The sequence below is a fragment of the Simochromis diagramma genome, unplaced genomic scaffold, assembly GCF_900408965.1.
Source record: "Simochromis diagramma unplaced genomic scaffold, fSimDia1.1 OVJJ01000366.1, whole genome shotgun sequence".
In the NCBI taxonomy this organism is placed as follows: domain Eukaryota; kingdom Metazoa; phylum Chordata; class Actinopteri; order Cichliformes; family Cichlidae; genus Simochromis; species Simochromis diagramma.
The window spans coordinates 487422-499604 of NW_024386970.1; the positions used below are offsets into that span (position 1 = coordinate 487422).

At 42.2% G+C, this 12183-nt stretch overlaps 1 protein-coding gene across 1 annotated transcript in view; it reads left to right on the forward strand.

The window, feature by feature from the left end:
- Positions 1 to 1268: 1268 nt before the first annotated feature.
- Positions 1269 to 12183, forward strand: part of immp2l (inner mitochondrial membrane peptidase subunit 2) — a 189017-nt gene continuing 178102 nt past the window's right edge. Inside the window, exon 1 of the mRNA XM_040038769.1 lies at positions 1269 to 1387. The gene's annotated coding sequence lies outside the window, so the exon portion shown is untranslated. The remainder of the gene's footprint in view (positions 1388 to 12183) is intronic.

Genomic DNA, 12183 nt, shown 5'->3' on the forward strand with positions numbered 1-12183 from the left:
TCAAGTGTACCTACATCTGTCATTGACATATATGTATTAAAAAAACAAAAAGAACTGATGCCGAGCACTGAGTGACACTTGGGTGACTAACAGACAAGATGAACAGCATCCCTCTGAGTGGTTTTCTTTGCAGCTGATGTGAGTCATCAGTGATCATTTCCTCAGGGAGACACTGTTCTGCTCTGTAAGTGAGAGCTCTCACATTCATTTCCCACAGCAGGCTGTCCTGAAAGTGTCCATTAACAGCCTGAACGTCTGCAGAAATGGCAACATGACTAAAATGTAAATGCAAAGGCTGTTGTGTCAAATTAAGAGTCTATCTAATCTAGCAGTCTGGGGTGTCCTCGAGCCTCTGAGATTGATTTCTGAAGAATATGGCTGGAAACACTCATTATTTCTCTGATGAGACCCAAACCAGCAGTATGTTAGTCCATCTGTTAATATTCCCCCCTCTGTCTGTGGCACTCAGCTTTAAAGGCCATTAGTCTGATTGAGCCAAAAACCCCAGATGATTTTAAATTATCAAATTTGGTTGGAAGTCAAGATGATTAAAAAATTATCCACAGCTTTCCAATAAAAGCTCAAACTTATTTTTACAAATCTAACTATGAGATAAAAGTAAAAATCTTAGAAAGTCACTGTTTGTGTCATGAAACACAGGAAGATGCAGACTGTAGAAAAAGAGCTGAATCAACAGAGAATAATCCTTTATCAAATAAAGCAAAGTCCAAAAAACACAGCAGGGATTAGAGGAAGAACCGAGCGTCCCATCACAGCACAAAACAACAAAGTGGGAGGTAAAAGCTGTGACTTTGTAAGTTCATGTTTCAGAGATGAAACTAAAACTTAACATTCAGTTATTCAAAAGTTTGAAAGGTTTGAGGCTCACAAATCTGAGATTAAGGCACAAAAATCAAAATGAGGAGGTAGAAAGGGGAAACACTTTGTAAATCAAATTTTGTAGATAAATACATTTTATAAATATGTTTTTAAATCAATTATTATGTAAAACTCGGGACTATTAGCTTAATATTTGTAGTCTCTGAAGCCAGTACATTTTGTAGGTCAAAACTTTACGTGATACCAAAATGAATGAATAAAATGAGAAAATCTGAAACATGTATTTTTCTCATTTTATTTAAAAAGAAAAGAATTGATTGATTTTTATTGGATTTGAAAGTTAAAACTGTGACAAATAAAAATAATCAAATAGTAACAAAGCATAAAACAACTGTGCTTTTATCCTTTAATTTTACTATTCTCGTTGTCCAAAATTGACCTAAAGGGCTTCCGTACATCAGAAAACGAGAGCGGTACGGACGGGCTTTAGGACCGGGGGGCCGACACGTGGTGGCAGGACAACCGGAAGCCAGAACTCACGTTACTGGTAGGTGTGTTAGCCGCTTTTAGCTTCTGAGCCTGTATCGCCGCTGCGCTCGTGCTTTAAACGGTGTTCGGTTGGTGGGAGCTCCGCTCCCCGCGTGTCTCTGCCTCTGTGAGGTCACCCACGTTTGAATGTGACCCCAACACAGTCTGAAAAGTTAGCAGGACGGCTAGCAGCAGCTCCAGCTAGCTGTTAGCACACACAGGTCAACAGCATTGATAGGGAGCCTAAAGGTGGACGGAAGAGATGGTGTGAGGATGAGTGTTGTTAAGGTGGACTGTTATCGAGGATAGTTGATGGGTTTTTGTGAATAATGCTGAAGAAGTGTGCTTTGCTCATTGTGCTTCATCGTGTTTGACTTTAATAAACTGACTCGTGTCATGTAAAGCTCCAAACTCAAAGGATGAACTGATGTTGCCACATAAAACAGGCAGCTTAGCAGAGAGCCAGCTGTAAAGGACACCTCTGGGATATTTAGGCAACACAATAAGCCTGCCTCAGGCCACATACGACCAGTGCTGCTCAAGTTAATTGAAAATAGTAATTCGTTACTAATAACTGATTAGCTCTCCAAGAAAGTAATCCCCTTACTTTACTGATTACTTATTTTCAAAGGTAATTGGTTACTTTTAAAAAAAAACATGATACACAACCTGAATACGTAATAAAGTTATAGCCCTGTAGCCCAGTTCTGTTTTTTCTGCATAATCCATCATATAAAATGTAGTCAAATGGAAAAATCTCTTTTTAAAACTTGTTTTATTAGTTTTAATCTTTTAAGTTTATTCACATTGCATCCAGCAAAAATTAAATTATATGCAAGAAGAAATGTGTTTAACATTTAAAGCTATTTTCTGCATATTCCAGCATATAAAATAAAATCATGTTTTGTGTTTACACTCTTTCACATAGATGCAAGTAAAACACAGCAGAAAATAAATCAAATCAAAGACTCAGCAGCTCTTAAATCTATTGTCACCTGTTTAGAATCAGAATCAGAAAGGGTTTTATTGCCAAATGTTGAGCGGGTTTACAACATTAGGAAATTGCTGCGGTGCTTCAGTGCAAACATACTGTTATAAATACTGTTATAAATTAAGCTTAAATAGACATGAAAATAAAAATGAGAATAAGAATTAAAAGTGCTAAGTAGATAGATATATACATGATATATACATGAGTGCAGGTGGTGATCAGTGCCAAACATGGAATCATGCAGTGAACACAGCGTAGGGTCATGTGTTAGTGGTGGGAACAGTCATACGGTTATTGTTCATGTGTCCAACAGCAGAGGGGAAGAAACTGTTCTTATGGCGAGAGGTTCTGGTGCGAATGGACCGGAGCCTCCTGCCTGAGGGGAGCAGGTCAAACAGACTGTGTCCAGGGTGAGAAGGGTCAGCTGTGATCCGAGCTGCACGCCCCAGTGTCCTGGAGGTGTACAGGTCCTGCAGAGATGGGAGTCTGCAGCCAATCACCTTCTCAGCAGAGCGCACAACACGCTGCAGTCTCTGTTTGTCCCTGATAGTGGCTCCAGCGTACCACACGGTGATGGAGGAGGTGAGGATGGACTCGATGATTGCAGTGTAGAACTGCATCATCGTCCGTGTTGGCAGGTTGAATTTCTTCAGCTGCCTCAGGAAGTACATCCTCTGCTGGGCTTTCTTGATGACGGAGGTGATGGTGGGCTCCCACTTCAGGTCCTGGGTGATGGTGGTACCCAGGAAGCGGAATGAGTCCACAGAGGTGATGGGGGTGTCAGTCAGGATGATGGGGGGGAGTGGGGCTGTGTGCTTCCTGAAGTCCACAATAATCTCCACTGTCTTCTGGGCGTTCAGCACCAGGTTGTTGTGGCTGCACCAGGACACCAGACGTTCAACCTCCCTCCTGTAGGCAGACTCATCCCCGTCCGAGATGAGTCCAATAACGGTGGTGTCATCTGCAAACTTGATTAGCTTGACAGACTGGTGGGTGGAGGTGCAGCAGTTAGTATACAGGGAGAAGAGCAGGGGAGAAAGAACATTAGCATTAGTGTGGCGGGTGGAGGTTTGTCCACGGCGGTCATGTCAGTGGGAGGATCCGGGGGTTTCTCTGTGAATGTCACATTCCCGTGGCAGCGTGCTCGCTGCTCGCTCAGATTTGAAGTTTAATTTTTCGCTGTAGAAACAAGTTTCTACAGCCCTACATGCCCATCTCTGCATACGACAGTGTTTACCAGCAGAAAGACTTGTATGTCAGCACGTGTCCTTTAAGTGTCCTTAAAGAGCTGAACTTCCAGCTAGAGGTGGGCGATATAAACGATATACGATAGAGATTTTGACTATATCGCTGTATCGGGATAGCGCATGTTGATGATGTCATCAAGCTGCGCCTGTTTTGGTCGAAAGCATTGCAGCGGCTACAACCATTATCATCTGCAAATTATGCCGACAGTCACAGCAAAGACATGAAGCACTGTTGAAATATGGGGAAAGCAAAAACTGCGCTTCCTCGACTTCCGTAACATTGATTCATTAATGTTGAATCCTCTGCAGCTGTTCTGTTCCCATGTTGTTGCAGTATATTAATGACTAACCTCGTATTGTGGATGAATGATCTCAGTTGTTCTCCTGACTGAAGTTTGGCCCGTGTACAGCATCCTGCTATGCTACACATATTTGTCCCTGACCACCAGAATCCCTCACGTTAACTTTTATCGAGTGGAAGAAAAGTTGGCGTTCATCCTCCAGCTTCACTGTGCTAATGTTATGCTAACATAGCTGTGTCGCTAGCAATCACGTAGCACAACATTATATACCAGGTAGTCCAACTTCAGTAACCCTGCAAACGTCACTGCTGTTTAGTTTCTGTCTTCATTTATGTTGGAAGTGGTAGCAGAGCTGTACGTTTGAATTAGTTTCAAAAATCTCAGTCAGAACATGGTATGAAATGTTTAGGTGGAAACTAGCGAGCTAACTTCCTGTTAACTTCTAACTCCGTTAAATGTAATAAATTCTGTTTTCATGGATGCCTGGATGTTAAACTTAATTGTTACACCTGATAAAGCAGCAACACTGATGATTTAATTAAAGATGAAAGAATTTAGACCGTTTTTAACTCTCAGTGTTCGTTTGACTTTGGGACCTGAAGGGACGGAGTTTTGGACCCAGATTACTCTGCGAAGCTCCTCACTACGGCAGCCGTAATGCTCTGACAATCCATCAAGCAGTGCGGCTTACCACAGTTGTACTAAAATATTTTTAACAGATTTGTGCAGCCAAAATCGGTTCGAGTTTTGATTTTTGAGAAAATTAAAGGATTTTAAGTGCACCTTATAGTGTGGAAAATACGTTATACAGAAGGAAATAATATATCGTGATATATATCGTTACCGCACATGCTTCAAATTATATCGCGATATGAATTTTAGGCCATATCGCCCAGCCCTACTTCCAGCTGTGCCGACATGTGTATCATCAGACTGTGGATAAGACGAGCTGTCTACAGATCTGATTATTAAAGACACGTTTACACCATCAGCTGCATCACTTAAGCTCATGTGTTACATAAACAAGGAAAATCACTTAGCACGGTTGTGTGTTTATCGGGCACAATGGCTGCACCTTTGCCCGTCGGTATCTTCTTAGTGGTTTCACAGATCCCACATCTGCTCGGTGGTTCAGAACCAGTTCTTGAAAGTCACACTCACAGACTGTATATAAAAGATGGCTGTAGCCACTGTGGCGTCACTCTGTGGTTTTCAACTCTGGATTTTTTAACCCCCTAAGACCCAAACTCTTTCACGACATGCATTTTTAATTTCTCTTTGCTATCTGGGCTGATTGGGACCTGATGAATGTTAAAACAAAGATTTACCTGATTTTTGTTTCTGATGAAAATAATATCCACATATGAGGACATTCGTTTTAAATTTCGATAGAACGGTGGCAGTATAACGTCCTCATAAGTGGACATCAGGCCCTTGTAGAGCAAAATTTAGTATTTTGGTGTAGACAACCCAACGTGATGTCCACATATAAGGATGCCAGGTCCCAGGAGGTTAAAGCATTTTGGACATGTCGTTACTACCAAACACAAAATAAAATTCAAATGGAAGCTGGATTTTTTGGAATGTCACAATAATCTCCTCCTGCATTTCCAAGCTCTAATGTTTAAGGCCATTCTTGGGATTTGTGTAGTTAAACCTCATTATTGGGAACGTGTGTTACAAATTTCAACCACGTAGTTTTGTAACTGATCTTTCTGCAGGCCTTCAAACATGAAACTGCAGCAAATGTTAAAGCAAATTCAAGTTTTCAGAATTTGACATTCAGAATGGATGGATGCAAATTCTTGAAGTCATATTTTCAGATCTTTGGCCTAAAAGTTTGAATGGCGTATCTGAAGCAGCTCTCTAGTTCCCATCATTTGAAAATCTTTATGTCCAAGCTCAGAACCTTTCTGTTAAGAGGTGTTTCAGCACTCTGTCCACGGACTTCAGGCTGGGAACCTTTCTTGAATTTGGTAATTTGATCGAACAATATATCTATTACATCAGCCTTGAGATAACAGAGCCTTAAAAGGCAGTCAGAAAATTCAAATGTAAGACTTCTGAAGACTAAATCAATCAGAGGGTTGGATAGAATCAAATTCCAAGGACAGAACGAAATCAAATGTGACAAATCTGTGTCCTTTTACTTTGAACAACCTGCTGCAGCCTTTTTTGTCCACTGCAGTAATGATCTGATTGTTTTTTTTTTTGCTCTCATCGTTTATTCATTAATCCTGAGAGCAAGTAGCAGCACATCCAAGGACATGAGAACAAAAACAGTCACAGACAAAAATATTGGTTTCAAAGAGGAAGTGTCTGCTCCTCCCTTTAATGAACAGAGCGCAGCAGGATTCATGCGGACAGAGGCAGAAATAAACTGAACTAATTACAGCAGGTGGATCAGGACTTCTTCAGCGGTCTGATTCACACAGGTCTGCTGCAGTTTCATTGATAATATCTGTGCAGAGGATGATGAAGGTGGAGCTGCCAGGCAGGAGGAAGACCTCAGAGGAGGTTCATGGATGCAGTGAAGGATTGGTGAGGAGGGTTGGAGTGACAGACGAGGATGCTGGGGTAGGAGGAGGTGGAGGCAGCTGAAGCAGTGTGGCGACCCCTAAAGGAAGCATGAGGCGGTGCACACTGGGTCTTTATATCATGCTCTTCCTCTTATAGCTGCTCAGTGGCTCCATAGTGTGGTGGTTAACACATTCGCCTGATCTGCCCCCGACATGAAAATCTGCCGGATCGAGTGTGTGGATCCGCCCTCTGTGAGAGAGAGCGTCTGATTTCGTTCAGCTCGTCTCCATGACTGCTGCAGCAGTGCTGATGCTGTTTAAGTCCATCATCCTGTTATGTTTACACTCAATAACTGACATTTGACTAAGATGATGCTGTTCTCAGTTATGCCCTGGACCTTGCTGTTCCACACCAGCCTCACCGTCTCCGTCTGTCCTCAGATGTTGACGCGTTCGATACTTTGATCACATTTTTAAGGTCGTCCGTCCTCAAACGCCCGTGGGGATGCTTCTGCTGGCAGATAGAGATCGAGCTTAGCTTAGCAGCCGCTGCCGCCTGATTTTTAGTTGGTAGATTAGGCAAGGCAAGGCAAGGCAAATTTATTTGTATAGCACAATTCAACAACAAGGTGATTCAAAGTGCTTTACAGAGACATTAGAAACAAAAACAAATAAAAAGCATGATTTAAAATTGATTAAAACAAGCAAACAAACAAACTAACTAAACACACACATTTCACACCTGTTCGCGCGATCTGAACCTTTATCGTAAGAGGAGCTACCAGTCCTTCTGTGGACGAGCTACTTTCTATTTTAAATTCCCTGAATTTAAAATACTCTCTAGACCCAGTCTAGACCCAGCTGGGGAGCTACCCAGAGCTCTAAACCCACTTAACAAACAAACAAACAAACAAACAAACAAACAAACAAAACAGATAAAATCTGAACAGTAGATAAAATCAGTAGTTAATGTAAGTTTTGAAATTTAAGCTTAACAAACAAACAAAACAGTATATAAAATCAAAACAGATAAAATCAGAAATAGATAAGATCAGTAGTTAGTGTAAGTTTTGAAATTTAAGCTTAAAAGTGTGGATTTGGTGCTTTATTCAAATGCAGCTGAGAACAGGTGAGTCTTCAACCTGGATTTAAATAAACTGAGTGTTTCAGCTGATCTGAGGCTTTCTGGGAGTTTGTTCCAGATATAAGGAGCATAAAAGCTGAATGCAGCTTCTCCGTGTCTGGTTCTGACTCTGGGAACTGATAAAAGACCGGATCCAGATGACCTGAGGGATCTGGAAGGTTCATACTGGGTCAGGAGGTCACTGATGTATTTTGGTCCTAAACCATTCAGAGCTTTATAGGCCAGCATCAGAACTTTAAAGTCTATCCTCTGACGGACAGGCAGCCAGTGTAAAGACCTCAGAGCTGGACTGATGTGGTCCACTTTTTTGGTCTTAGTGAGGACTCGAGCAGCAGAGCTCTGAATGAGCTGTAGTTGTCTGACTGATTTTTTAGGTAGACCTGTAAAGATGCTGTTACAGTAATCAAGCCTACTAAAGATGAATGCATGGACTAGTTTTTCCAGGTCCTGTTGAGACATCAGATCTTTTATTCTTGAAATATTCTTGAGGTGATAGTAAGCTGATTTTGTTATTGTCTTAATGTGTTTTTCTAAGTTTAGGTCTGCATCCATCACTACACCCAAATTTCTCGCCTGGTTTGTGGTTTTTAGATGTATAGATTGAAGTTCTCTGGTGACCTGTAATCGTTTTTCTTTGGCGCCAAAGACTATTACCTCAGTTTGTTTTTGTTTAGCTGGAGAAAATTGTGGCACAACCAGTCATTAATTTCCTCAATGCATTTACCAAGAGCCTGTACAGGGCCTCGGTCTCCTGGTGACATTGTGATATATATTTGTGTGTCATCTGCATAGCTGTGATAGTTTATTTTGTTGTTCTTTATAATCTGTGCCAGTGGGAGCATGTAAATGTTAAACAGAGGGGGTCCCAAGATGGAACCTTGGGGAACTCCACATGTGATACTTGTCTGCTCAGATGTGAAGTTACCTATTGATACAAAGTATTTCCTGTTTTCTAAGTATGTTTTGAACCAGTTTAGTACAGTTCCTGAAAGACCTGCCCAGTTCTCCAGTCGTTTGAGTAATATGTTGTGGTCAACTGTATCAAATGCTGCACTGAGATCCAGTAAAACTAGGACTGACATTTTTCCACTGTCTGTGTTCAGACATATGTCATTAAACACTTTTGTCAGAGCGGTTTCAGTGCTGTGGTTCTGTCTAAAACCTGATTGGAAGGCATCGTAGCAGTTATTCTGTTTTAAGAAGTAATTGAGCTGTTGAGAAACTGCTTTTTCAATGATCTTACTTAAAAATGGGAGATTTGAGATCGGCCTGTAGTTTTTCATTTGTGTCTTGTCAAGATTGTCCTTTTTCAGTATAGGTTTGATTACAGCAGTTTTTAGTGGTTCTGGAAACACACCTGACATTAAGGAAAAGTTGACGATCTGTAACAGGTCTGACTCCAAAGTCTTTGAGACCTTTTTGAAAAAACTTGTTGGCAGGACATCTAAACAGCAAGAGGAGGAGTTCAGTTGACCTAAGATGTCCTCCAGGTCTTTGCTGTTAATCGGGTGAAACTGTTTGATGGTGTTTAAACAGTTTTTTGGTGGACGCAGTACATATCCTGGATCTGCTGTTGATGTACCAATTGCTTGTCTAATTTTTTGGATTTTGTCTGTGAAGAATTTGGCAAAGTCATTGCAGGCCATGGTCGAATGAAGTTCAGCTGCCACTGACACAGGAGGGTTTGTTAGCCTGTCAACTGTAGAAAATAAGACCCGAGCATTATGGCTGTTTTTAGTGGTGATGTCAGAGAAGTAGGACCTCCTTGCACTCCTCAGTTGTAAATTATAATTGTGAAGTTTCTCTTTATAGATGTCATAATGAACCTGGAGGTTTGTTTTTCTCCATCTGCGCTCAGCTTTCCTACACTCTCTTTTTTCATTTTTCACTAGTGTGGAGTTTCTCCATGGAGACTTTTTCCTTCCAGAGATAACCTTCACCTTAATGGGGGCAATAGTGTCCATTACATTTAACATTTTTGCATTAAAGTTATTGACGAGCTCATTGACTGAACCTTTGGACAGGTCAGGTGTTAATGGGAAGACCTGGTTAAAGATCTCACTACTGTCTTCAGTTATACACCGTTTTGTGATCACTGCTGTTGATATATTTGTGTGGGCTGAGATTTTACTTTCAAAGAAAACACAGTAATGATCAGATAAGCCCACATCAGACACAGTAACCTTCGAAATGCTCAGGCTCTTGGAGATCAGTAGGTCAAGAGTGTGCCCTCTATTATGTGTGGCCTCTGTTACATGCTGAGTCAGCCCAAAGTTTCCCAGAGTGTTACTCAGGTCTTTAGTCCCTTTGTCCTGAGGGTTGTCCACATGGATGTTAAAATCCCCAACAATAATTACACAGCCGAAATCAACACAGATCACAGACAGCAGTTCACTGAGGTCATTAAAAAAGTCTGTGCAGTATTTGGGAGGCCTGTAAACATTAAGAAACACAACTTTGGATGGGGCCTTCAGCTGTAAAGCCACATATTCAAAAGACTGAAAACTTCCAGGAGATAGCTGCTTACATTGAAATGATTCATTAAATAAGACAGCGACCCCTCCTCCTCTCCTGCTCACCCTGGCCTCACTGATAAAACTGTAGTTAGGAGGGGTCGTCTCGATGAGAGCAGCTCCACTGTTATTTTGGTCCAACCAAGTTTCAGTTAAAAACATAAAATCAAGGCTGTGCTCAGTGATTAAATCATTAATTAAAAATGTTTTCCCAGCTAAAGATCTAACGTTTAATAAAGCCAACTTAAGTGTTTTAGAGGTATTACTTGTCCCCTCGTGTTTGGGAGCAGTCTGTGGCACACAAGGTATGTTTACTATGTTTAAAGATCTTTTAGAGTGCAGCTCTCTGTGTTTTGACCAGGCCACATGTCTCCTTCTGTCACCTAAAAGTACAGAAATTTTAAAACCTTCTAGTAAACAGGGTCCCAGCTTCTCCTGGGAAAAGTCACCACTGCCATAATCCTCGCAGCCCGGACCCTCCACACATCACACATCAGACTGCGGAGACAAAGCATGAAGGTGGTAAGGAGGAACTAAGGGGGGCGAGGCTGGGCAATGTGACTTCGATTGCTCTGTTGAGGGTGGAGCTCGGTGGCGAACCTTTGGCTGCTTTGGTGGGGGGTTTATGGGGGACAAAGAGGGATTGGGCTGGGGGGTAGATCTGAGCCCAGCATTGACCCGCTCCATCATCTCTTCAGTGAATTTCAGGTGTGGGGAGGAGGGAGAAAGGGAGGGGGAGGAGGGTGATGGGGGTGATGGCCTGTCAGGGGTTTGGGGGACTGGGGAAGATCCTGGTCGTTGGTGTTGTTGAGAGAGTTGGAGGCAAATAGGGACCCCTCTTCTTGCCTCAGATGTCTCTCCTTTCTGAGGCTCTTCCCGGGTGGGGGCAGATGGAGCTCCTCCTCAAGGTTTCTGCTGGGCTTTGTCTGTTCTTGGAGTACTGTTTGTTCCTCTTTATGAGATAACTTCTCGTTTATCTCAGCCTTTGCTCCAAGCACAGATGGATGACGTATGGAATAAAACAAGTTGGAGGTGAACAGTTTCACCCCTGACTTGTTAAAATTAAATCCATTTGCTTTAAACAGATGCCTGCGTTCCCAAAAAATATTAAAGTTGTTGATAAAATGCACTGAGTGGTCAGCACATGCTGATATGAGCCATTTATTCAGTGTAAACAACCTGCTGAATCTCTCGTCTCCTCCTCTGACCGGCGGTACAGGCCCACTGATGAATACAGCTGCATTCAGAGAGTTTACAGTGTTTAATAATCCAGTAAAGTCCCGTTTCAGAACCTCCGATTGTTGTTTGGACACATCGTTTGACCCTGTATGCAGGACAATGTTTGTCACAGTTGGATATTCATCTGCAATTTGAAGAATTCTCTCCTTCAGGATGTTGACCATATCGTTAGGAAAGCAGAGGACTTTAGTGTTCTTACCGCACATGCTTTGTACATCCTTTACGGCAGAGTCACCCACAATCAGCGTTTCAGGCCTAGCCTTTAGCTTTCCCCGTGGATTTTCAGGCCTTACTTCGCTACTTTTAGATGGATGGTTGTCCGATATAGATCCAGGGTCCTTTGATAGTGGAGCAAATCTGTTCTGCAGTTTCACATTCAGTTGTTTTGAAGGTTTGTTGTTAACCTTCCTATTCACGGTTGTCCAGTCCTGTTTCCTCTCGTATACAGGGGTAGAAGAGCTTCTCTGTCTCGTAGGAAGTGAAGGCCAGTCGGTTTCAGAGATTTCAGCTCGCTGTGCTCTGCCTGTGGTACGTCCTCCCCCTTCCAGGAGACATGATTTATGTCTTGGTTTTGCACCAAGACAGTCCAAGGGGGGATTATCGCTTGAGGATTTATAATAGTGCACAAAGTCTACTTTCTTGGTCATGTTATCTGTGCTCCTTAGCTGTGTGCTAGCTTGCTCATCGCCATTGTTTTGAGTCAAAGGCAAGGTTGTTTCATTTCCACACAGTCCATTTACTTCCACGTTTACTTCTAAGCGATGAATTTTTGTCTCCAGTGCTGCAATCTTCTGCAGGAGGCTGTGGTAGTCATCTGTGGAGAGGGAAGGCATCTTGTTGCTAGTTAGCCTAGCGGTTAG